This window comes from Hippopotamus amphibius, chromosome X (assembly GCF_030028045.1).
Source record: "Hippopotamus amphibius kiboko isolate mHipAmp2 chromosome X, mHipAmp2.hap2, whole genome shotgun sequence".
Taxonomy (NCBI): domain Eukaryota; kingdom Metazoa; phylum Chordata; class Mammalia; order Artiodactyla; family Hippopotamidae; genus Hippopotamus; species Hippopotamus amphibius.
This window is the reverse complement of record NC_080203.1, coordinates 113,434,831-113,443,716: the sequence shown is the minus strand read 5'-3', so window position 1 is coordinate 113,443,716 and position 8,886 is coordinate 113,434,831. Positions and strand designations below refer to the sequence as shown.

The 8,886-nt window shown below is 38.3% G+C and overlaps 1 pseudogene; it reads left to right on the top strand.

Moving 5' to 3' along the window:
* Positions 1 to 480: 480 nt before the first annotated feature.
* The window catches only part of LOC130841569 (ferritin light chain-like), a 30,312-nt pseudogene continuing 21,906 nt past the window's right edge, over positions 481 to 8,886 (top strand).

The window sequence follows — 8,886 nt, the reverse complement described above, 5'->3', positions numbered from 1 at the left end:
TTCCTGCTCAGACACAACCCCACAACGGCCTTTTCATACCCACCGATTCTACCATTTTTGCATGCATTTTTATGTTTTATTAACTAATTTTAAAATATTGATGATGATCAAGTAAAGGCACTGTGTACAACACACATTCCTCTTACAGCACTCAACTATTCAGAATATCAACTTTTAGAAGCCTTAGTTCTCAGGATACCAATTAAATTTGCATTTACAGATGTGAGTATTCAGTTCCTATCATCACAGAAACTTAACTGTTTCAGTTTTCTTTTTTCTTTTGTACAACAGATGGATAAATATAATTATTTATAATTATTTCCCTCATCCTTAGAAGGGTTTGGAAAATTCAGTAAATCCTTATTACCACAAAAAGGAGAGAAAATGAAAATTTCTTAGTTGCTAATGATTCAGTCTTTGGGACCAAATGCCATCCTAATTTATTATGTAAGGGAAATAGGGGAACAAAAATAAGAGGAGATGGGGATGAAGGAATGGAGAGTATATGCGGGATGGAACCCAGAGGAAGATTTCAAAGAAGAGGAACTAGTGTTGGAGGTTATTAGAAGTAGGTGCAGAGGCTTAGCTGTTGATTCTGCAGTAGCTACAGAAAAGGCAATGGGGCTGACTCTCTGGGAAGATATGGATGAGTAGAAATAAGAAGGCATATCTCATGAAGCAGAGTTTAATACATAATATCTATGTAAAGGCTGATTCTTCACCTGTGAATCACGAATTCTTTCCTGGAATAAAAACTCATGTCACATTCTCAAGCTTGTTGATCTTTACCTCCTTCCAAAGATAAATGTGCTCTGATTTAAATCAGTATCTTACCTATTGAATGGCCCAGAAGGAGATTCTTGGCAGTGCTGGGAAGCTTTACTTAGCTTAATGTCCTGGGACACTGGTATTGCACAATGGGAGACTCTAGATAGTTGCTATGATGAACTTTTAGTAAGAATTGGGACCACCTGCATCAACATAGTTTAACAATTAAGACAGAACTGAGGCCACCTTTGTCAACAGGACTAGAATATCTGTTCTCCGGAACTTCTTGTCCTAGAAGATAAAACTTTTAAACCAATACATGACTGCACTTTTTGCTTCAAGAAATTGTTACAGACCAATTTGGCCAGGCAGACAGTTTATTCATGAGGGCAAACAGGTCTCTTCAGAGGACAACGGATTGTTCACATTAGCAAATAGCTCACTTATCAAACAAGAGCTGATTCATCAAGACTCGCGTCGAGATGCTTACCTAGCAATGTTCATCAACTGTAACTTATTATAGCCACACTTTACTGGTCTCCATCAGTTTGCTTGTTGCAGAAGACCCACCTTAAACCACTTAATCTAGACCCCATGACTCTATAAATATTCTCTCCTGACACTCTATCCTGATATAATATTGAGACTCTGTCAAAGTAGTGTCCTCCTCCACTGAAGTAAATCCAATTAAGTTTGTTTCCTTAATTAACAAGTTTTCTGGTGGTCTCCTGGGGAATTAACTATAGCAAAGCAACTGAGTGAATCTGAACTTCAGTGGTGGGGTTGAATGAAACAGCCTGAGCACTTCTATTACACTCATAGAAAATGTTGATGTGCCAACATTTTAACAGTGATAATTGCATGTCAGTTCCCCTTTGGGTCTATTTTTTATGTGATCCATCATGTATTCCGCAAGATAAAAGGGAATTAAGACTAGACAGAATATAGTAGAGGGGAACATTAAAATCCAGTAATTTATCATTAACTGATAATTATCTCTAACATCTCTTTGCAAAAAAGAAAAAGAAACATCACTCCTTTGGTTGACGAAATGTATTATACGTTGCATCTTAGGAATTTACAAGAACAAACACCAAGCTCTACAGTGTATCTGTGTACGTGTTTGTGTGTACATCAGTGATGTGTATGTTTGTCTACAGATGAGAGAGGAGCATATGTCATGTGTACTCCTTACTAAGCATCTCAAATAGGCCCAGTAGGATCTCTCCTTTCAGAGGAATCAGATACTATTCACAAACAAGTCAAATGATGCATAAACTCTGAATCTCTAACCAACACTTTAGATAATCCTATAAAATTGTAGGGAAACAAAATTTTGCATTGGTAACCTGTGTTTAGGCCAACAGTTAAAAATAAGATTCCTGTAAAGGATTTTCTTGGTGAAATAATTGGAAATTTAATTCAAAACTATCTTTGGTATGCTTTCTGTCAAATTCCTTCTTTCAGTATCATCGGAGACATGAAACTACTTTTTAAATAATCAGTTTTCCACTGGGTTGTAATTATGGCTTTTCATAATCAGTTCATCAAAAACTTTTTCATATTTTATGTGATTTTCCTTTGTCGTTATAAAGGAAACAAAATTTCTTTATAAAGATGCGTTTTGTTCCACCAAGTTTTAATTATTGCTTCTCATAATCAATCTATTTCTTTTTGGCCACCGTAGTAGTAGTGCATCTTTCAGGCTACCCTCTTATTTACTCCAACATTAGCTGATGATCTCTGCCAGACATCAATACACAATGATGTACCAATATTAATCATTTTAACTCAGACATTCAAAATGTTCAAAAGATTGTAGCAACCCAGTGTTAACTTCAGAATTTTCTCCATGAGAAGCAGTTAAATGTGACAAATGGCATTTGGAATTAGTAAAATGACCTCTAGTTCTATTAGGGCTTACATGCCTAAAGGGAGGGCTCCTTACAATTGCTGGAAGACCTGTGCTCAGGATAGATCACAATAAAGATAGCAACACCTTCAAAGTCTTTAGGTGTAGGCCAACCAATAGTCTCAGGTAAGATTATGTTGATGCCGTAACTCAGAATGTCCAATCAGCCTTGTGTTTCCTTTGTTGACTTTGGTCAAAGAAGCAAAATGCAGAAGTTTATTCTCTATTTTAGTGGGGATGTTTTGACCTGTTACATTTGACTCAACTCCAAGGAACTAATTTCAGTTTGCTGTGCTGAATAGACATTTTGGGTTAAACGACTCATGCCATTTCCCCTCATCACAGTACAAATAAAGACCATTATCACTACAGTGAACTCACTACAGTTTCACTTTTACATCTAAGTGATGTGTGACAACTCTAAACACCAGCATAGTTTTGTAAGTAATTTTCAGGCAAATTGATGGATGTTGTATACTTGCTCTACATATATTAAAAATGTCGAGGAGAAAAGATGGCGGTGAAGTAGAGGGACATGGAGTGCATCCCTCTCCACAGATGCATTGGGAATGCACCGAAGAACGCAGTAATTCCCACAGAGAACCAGCTGAACACCAGCAGACGACCTCGGACGCCAAAAAGGACCGCAAGGAGCCCGACATAACCGGTAGGGAGGCATCTACGAAGGCTCAAAGAGGGTGAAGCGGCGGAGCTGTGGCAGATGGGAGGGAGTGAGAAACATACAGAGGGTCCGCAGCGCAGCTCAGCGTTCCTGGACTGAGACGTCGATCCACGGCTGAACGGAGGGTCCGGGAGTGGGAGCGTGGGAAGCGGAGAGCTGGTTCAGGGTGAGAAACATTGTTGCCAGTAGGGTGACAGACCGAGAGCACAGGAGGGAGGAGGTCCGCGGAGAGGAGTGCCCGCCCCTGAGAGCTGCCCGGCCATGATGGCGGCTGGAGGCTGTAGGCTCACGGGCGGGGGGGGAGGAGCCACACGCATAGCCTCTCTCTCTCTTTCATCGCCTCTGCAGCAGGCAGTGGAGAGACACCCTGCGGGCCACCTAAGGCGCTCAGGATAACAAGCACCCTCAGGCACTCGGGCGGGGCTGGATTAAAACCCCTTGCAACGCCAGCAGCAGGGAGGCTGCCCAGAGGAAAAAAAAAAAAAAAAACAACAGCAACAACAAAAAAAAAACCCAAGAGAGGCCCAACTCTAAGACTTTCTGTTTACGCCTGAGCCACCAGCGTCCCTCTGCAACAGGCACCTCCAAGCCCGACTGAAACAACAGTGCACCACTGCTCACTCACTCCCAGGGGAAGGAGCCACTATTGTACCCTCTCCCTCCCCACACACCAACGCTTACAGACGAACAATAAAGGAACCTCTGCTGGTCACAGAATAATGCAAAAAAACCCAAGGCAAGGAGAAGGACACTTACAGCTGAGACGCTAAGGAAACAGAAATAGTAGTATCAATACCTATTGAACTGGTCCATTCTGGGATCAGTTCTGGATTTTTTTTTTTCTTTTTCTCTCTCTTTTTTTTTTTTCTTTTCTTTTCTTTATTAAATACAATCTTAGCCCTAAGGGATCTACAAGTTTTATAACATAATTGTTAAATGATATTTTTATTCTTTTTTTTTTTTTTTTTTGCCTTTTTATATACTTCTATATCTAGCTAAGTTTTTGGTAGTACGGACAATATATCTCTCATACTTTCCTTTCATCCCTATCTTTTATACATTTCTATTCCTTTCTTTTTATTTACATATTTCCAACCACATTACGCTCTTCTGTTCCCCTTTCTTCCAGCCTTTTTAAGTTTGTTTTATCTTAACATACTTATAAGCAACACTATCGGCCTGCTCAGACTCCTTGCTCTATTCTCCAGAGGACGCACTGCCTTGGTATTTAATATTAGGCTTTTGTCTATATCTTAGTTCTTAGTACAGTTGTCTAATTACATTCTGAGAATCTCCATTCTCTCTGGTGGTACTCTGGCTCTTTTCTATATTTGATCCTAGCTTACAAAAATCTCCCTGGATTAATGTTTGTATGTGTAAGGGGTTATTTGTTTGTTTGTTTGCTTTTGCTTTTGGCTCTGATTTGTTCTGTTTCAGTTGTCAATCTCTGTTGGGTTTCTCTTTGAATATCTGATAGCACACTGGGGTTCTGTCAGGTCTTTCTAGAGCCTTATGTCCTAATGGATTCAGTAATTGTGTCTCTTATACATGTATGTGTTTCCTAGACTTAATATTTGTTTAATTCAATACTTGGACATTAGTCTGAGGCTTGGACAGTCTTCTATAAACACCTCTATCACCAGGACAAGCAACCCCAAAAGTTTGGACAACCATGAGGAAACAACGAAACACCATGCAGGCAAAGGAGCAGGAAAAAAACCCACAAGACCAAATAAATGAGGAGGAAATAGGGAAAATGCCTGAAAAAGAATTTAGAGTAATGATAGTAAAAATGATACAAAATCTCGATAACAAAATAGAGAAAGTACAAGAAACAGTTCATAAGAACTCAGAAAAACAAACAGCCATGGATAACAAAATAACTGAAATTAAAAATACTCTAGATGCTATAACCAGCAGAATGACTGAGGCAGAAGAACGAATAAGTGAGTTGGAAGATAGGATGGGGGAAATAAATGCCACAGAGCAGGAAAAAGAAAAAAGAATAAAAAGAATAGAAGACAGTCTCAGAGACCTCAGTGATAACATTAAGCACACCAACATTCGAAATATAGGCATCCCAGAAGAAGAAGAAAACAAGAAAGGGTCTGAGAAAATATTTGAAGAGGTTATAGTGGAAAACTTCCCCAACATGGGAAAGGAAATAATTAACCAAGTCCAAGAAGCACAGAGAGTCCCATACAGAATAAACCCAAGGAGAAATACACCAAGGCACATATTAATCAAACTAATGACAATTAAACACAAAGAAAAAATATTAAAAGCAGCAAGAGAAAAGCAACAAACAACATATAAGGGAAAACCCATAAGGATAACAGCTGACCTTTCTACAGAAACTCTGCAGGCCAGAAGGGAATGGCAGGATATACTGAAAGTCCTGAAAGAGAGAAACCTGCAGCCAAGAATACTCTACCCAGCAAGAATCTCATTCAGATTTGAGGGAGAAATCAAAAGCTTTCCAGACAAGCAAAAGTTAAGAGAATTCAGCACCACCAAACCAGCCTTACAACAAGTGCTAAAGGAACTTCTCTAAGTAGGAAACACAAGAAAAGGAAAACACCTACAAATACAAACCCAAAACAATTAAGAAAATGGTAATTGGAACACACATGTCAGTAATCACCTTAAATGTAAATGGATTAAATGCTCCAACCAAAAGACACAGACTGGCTGAATGGATACAAAAACAAGACCCTTCTATATGCTGCCTACAAGAAACCCACTTCAGACCAAGGGATACATATAGACTGAAAGGAAAGGGATGGAAAAAGATATTCCATGCAAATGGAAGTCAAAAGAAAGCTGGAGTAGCAATCCTCATATCAGACAAATTAGACTTGAAAGTAAAGACTATTACAAGAGACAAGGAAGGACACTACATAATGATCAAGGGATCCATTCAAGAAGAACATATCACAATGGTAAATATCTATGCCCCCAACATAGGAGCACCTCAATACATAAGGCAAATGCTAACAGCTATAAAAGGGGACATCGACAGTAACACAATAATAGTGGGAGACTTGAACACCCCACTTACATCAATGGACAGATCATCCAAACAGAAAATCAATAAAGACACACAAGCTTTACATGACACATTAGACCACCTCGACTTAATTGATATTTATAGGACATTCCATCCAAAAACGACAGACTACACGTTCTTCTCAAGTGCACACGGAACATTTTCCAGGATAGATCACATCTTGGGTCACAAATCAAACCTCGGCAAATTCAAGTAAATTGAAATCATATCAAGCATCTTCTCAGACCACAACACCATGAGACTAGATATCAATTACAGGAAAAAAACTGCAAAAAATACAAACACATGGAGGCTAAACAATTCACTCTTAAACAACCAAGAAATCACTAAAGAAATCAAAGAGGAAATCAAAAAATATCTAGAAACAAATGACAACGAAAACACAACAACCCAAAACCTATGGGACGCAGCAAAAGCAGTTCTAAGAGGGAAGTTTATAGCAATACAGGCCTACCTTAAGAAACAAGAAAATGATCGAATAAACAACCTAACCTTACACCTAAAACAACTAGAGAAAGAAGAACAAAGAAACCCCAAAGTGAGCAGAAGGAAAGAAATCATAAAGATCAGAGCAGAAATAAATGAAAAAGAAAGGAAGGAAACAATAGCAAAAATAAATAAATCTAAAAGCTGGTTCTTTGAGAAGATTAACAAAATTGATAAACCATTAGCCAGACTCATCAAGAAAAAAAGGGAGAAGATGCAAATCAACAGAATTAGAAATGAAAAAGGAGAAGTAACAACAGACAACTCAGAAATACAAAACATCATGAGAGACTACTACAAGCAACTATATGCCAATCAATTGGATAACCTGGAAGAAATGGATAAATTCTTAGAAAAATACAATCTTCCAAGACTGAACCAGGAAGAAATAGAAACCATGAACAGACCAATCACAAGTACAGAAATTGAGGCAGTGATTAAAAATCTCCCAACACACAAAAGTCCAGGACCAGATGGGTTCACGGGCAAATTCTATCAAACATTTCGAGAAGAGCTAACACCTATCCTTCTCAAACTCTTCCAAAATATTGCAGAAGGAGGAACACTCCCAAACTCATTCTAAGAGGCTACCATCACCCTGATACCAAAACCAGGCAAAGATGTCACAAAAAAAGAAAACTACAGACCAATATCACTGATGAATATAGATGCAAATATCCTCAACAAAATACTAGCTAACAGACTCCAACAGCACATTAAAAATATCATACACCATGATCAAGTGGGGTTTATCCCTGGGATGCAAGGATTCTTCAATATACGCAAATCAATCAACGTGATACATCATATCAACAACTTGAAGGATAAAAACCATATGATCATCTCAATAGATGCAGAAAAAGCTTTTGACAAAGTTCAACATCCATTCATGATAAAAGCTCTCCAGAAAATGGGCATAGAAGGAAATTACCTCAACATAATAAAAGCCATATATGAAAAACCAAAAGCCAACATCGTTCTCAATGGGGAAAAACTGGAAGAATTCCCTCTAAGAACAGGAACAAGACAAGGGTGTCCACTCTCACCATTATTATTCAACATAGTTTTGGAAGTGTTAGCCACAGCAATCAGAGAAGAAAAAGAAATAAAAGGAACCCAAATTGGAAAAGAAGAAGTAAAATTGTCACTCTTTGCAGATGATATGATATTATATATAGAAAACCCTAAAGACTCTACCAGAAAACTGCTAGCACTCATTGATGAGTTTAGTAAAGCAGCAGGATACAAAATTAATGCACAGAAATCTCTTGCATTCCTATACACTAACAACGGAAGAGCAGAAAGAGAAATAAGGAAACTCTCCCATTCACCATTGCAACAAAAAGAATAAAATACCTAGGAATAAACCTGCCTAAGGAGGCAAAAGATCTGTATGCAGAAAACTTTAACACATTGATGAAAGAAATCAAAGACGACACAAACAGATGGAGGGACATACCATGTTCCTGGATTGGAAGAATCAACATCGTGAAAATGACTGTACTACCCAAAGCAATTTACAGATTCAATGCAATCCCGATCAAATTACCAATGGCATTTTTCACAGAACTAGAGCAAGAAATCTTATGATTTGTATGGTAATGCAAAAGACCCCGAATAGCAAAAGCAATCTTGAGAAGGAAAAATGGAGTTGGTGGAATCAGGTTTCCTGACTTCAAACTATACTACAAGGCCATAGTGATCAAGACAGTATGATACTGGCACAAAAACAGAAAAGAAGATCAATGGAATAGAATAGAGAACTCAGAAGTAAGCCCAAGCACATATGGGCACCTTATCTTTGACAAAGGAGGCACGAGTATACAATGGAAAAAAGACAGCCTCTTCAAGAAGTGGTGCTGGGAAAATTGGACAGCTACGTGTCAAAGAATGAAATTAGAACACTTCCTAACACCATACACAAAAATAAACTCAAAATGGATTAAAGACCTCAATGTAAGGCCAGAC